The sequence below is a fragment of the Bubalus bubalis genome, chromosome 18 (assembly GCF_019923935.1).
Source record: "Bubalus bubalis isolate 160015118507 breed Murrah chromosome 18, NDDB_SH_1, whole genome shotgun sequence".
Taxonomy (NCBI): domain Eukaryota; kingdom Metazoa; phylum Chordata; class Mammalia; order Artiodactyla; family Bovidae; genus Bubalus; species Bubalus bubalis.
This window is the reverse complement of record NC_059174.1, coordinates 31,673,494-31,675,886: the sequence shown is the minus strand read 5'-3', so window position 1 is coordinate 31,675,886 and position 2,393 is coordinate 31,673,494. Positions and strand designations below refer to the sequence as shown.

The 2,393-nt window shown below is 36.5% G+C and overlaps 1 pseudogene; it reads left to right on the top strand.

Annotated features, from left to right (window-relative positions):
* The first annotated feature begins 492 nt into the window (after nt 1-492).
* Nucleotides 493-1,770, top strand: LOC102399313 (annotated as a pseudogene).
* Nucleotides 1,771-2,393: the final 623 nt, after the last annotated feature.

Here is a 2,393-nt window from a genome sequence, read left to right as displayed (position 1 = left end):
ACATGGCTGAAGAGACTTAACATGCATGCACTATTCTATGAATAATTGTTTTTTTAAGAACGTAAAATTTTTCCTGGTGAATATATTTCCTCACAAACATAATTGCTAAAGTGAAATTCTCATGAATGTCTCAGCTAGTTATGAGAAACCATCGAATGAAAAAAAATGATAAAGATGGCTATACATTTTCAGAAATAGCTTTTCCACACATGAAATTATATGTGTAAACAGTTAAATAAGCAGATAATTCCTCTCAGTTCATTTGACTACTCTCTTTTTTGGCTTTGTATAATAGTTTAGATGTGGTATTTTGAAACAGAAAGGAATACATGAAGTTTACATATTAGTTAATTTATATGGACCCACACAATTTCAATTTATAGTGCTGGAGATAGTCACATGCAGAACAAATTCTTAAACTTATCATACCCAAATTTTAGAATATTTTCAATCATATAAAAAAAATGGTTTCCGCCTAGGCAACTGCTAAAGATGGCAGCAGGGCAGGTCCTGGTGCTAGATGGCTGAGATTGCCTCCTGAGCCACCCGGCAGCCATCGTGTTCTTCCAGGTCAGTGAGAAGGCTGTGTTTGTGTGCTGTGAGGGCATCAACATTTTGGCAGTTTCTACAGAATAAGTTGAAGTATCTGGCCTTCCTCCACAAGTAATGAACACCAACTGCTCTCGTGGCCCCTACCACTTCTGAGTCCCACCCATGGGGGACATGCTTCTCCACAAGACCAAGCAAGGCCAGGATGCCCTGGACCACCTCAAGATGTTTGCTGGCATCCTGCCACCCTATGACAAGAAAAAGCAAATGGTGGTTTCTGTTGCCCTCAAGGTTTTGTGCCTAAAGCCTACACAGAAGTTGGCCTACCTACACCACCCATCTCATGAGGTTGGTTGGAAGTACCAGGTGGTAACAGTCACCCTGGAGGAGAAGAGAAAGGAGAAGGCCACGATCCATCATCAGAAAAAGCAGCTTATGAGGCTACGGAAGCAGGCCGAAAAGAATATAGAGAAGAAAACTGACAAATTCACAGAGGTCCTCAAGACCCACAGTTTTCTAGTCTGAGTCCAATAAAATTGACAGTTTATTCCTCAAAATAAATAAATAAAATATAAAATGCATATACAGGAATAATGCCCATTATTGTGCTCTCATACATTTGAAAATTTTTTAGTATCCAGATCCTCAATTAAGATTCCAAACAATGATTTGGTACTTTTCCCAACCTCAGACAGTATTGAGCACTAATATGAAATTACTGGGCATCAAATTTTAATAAATAAAAACATAATAATTTCTACAAATGAAGCCATTTTTCTACCAATCAAATTCCTAAGAAATATTGAATATGGTCACATGCTACCTTTATCTTAAAGTTGCTCTAAAAATAACATATTTGATAGTTGCACTTTTGATTTAAACTAGACTGATATAATATACAATATATTATATGACTCAATTAAGGAGGAATGGTTGTTTGGGCATATTTTACTTCAAGTTTCATTCTGTTACTAGTTCCATTGCATTACAGTCTACTGCACACACTATCCTAGTACCAAGACAAAGATCGGATGAACACTGTCAATTTCTTAAGAACTCTGAAGCATACAAGTATAATACAGTATTAAAAATTGTGCATTATAGTCCACAGAAAGTTACTCTTCCTTCAGCAGCAATAACACTGAGCAGGAGAAAAAGTACCACTTCAGTTGCAGTTAAATCATGTTTCCATGTGTAGGTTAACATTAAGCAGACCCATGTGTGGATGCTGCAGAGAAAGCAAAAAAGAAGTGATCGTGAAATATGCTGATTTGACTGCAAAGTAGTTTCATGTGCACAACAGCTTACTGTTGGTTAAGAATTTAGACTTGTAGCTCCTCCACAACTACTTATCTTGTGGCTCATCTACCAGGAAATAAATATCTCAGACTGTGAAATTTAGCCAGGCTCTGGTTCACAGAGGCTGCTTAACCTTCTTATGACTCAGAGTTCTCGTCTGTGAAAAATGCCTCATGTGATGATCCTCAGAATTAAATAAGACAGACCTCAGAAAAACCTAGAAGAGAGCTCTTCATGTGAGCCTTCAGCAAATGTTAGCAATTATTTTTCAATACAGTATTTAAAATAAATAAGAGTCTAGAATTTGCAGATAAACTTGGAGTACACTGGAGATAGGTTTGCAAATTTCTTCAATGCCAAGCAAATAATAATAATAAGTCTCCTCTATTACAATCTCTCTTTGATTTCAGTCCTTATATAGTATGTGCTAATCCTGATAAAATAAAAAGAAACCTAAATTAATTTTGAGGTTGTTATACTGTAGCAAATGAGCAAAGAAGCTATATTTGTCCTAAACTGACAGTGATTACACCTATTTCTCTGAG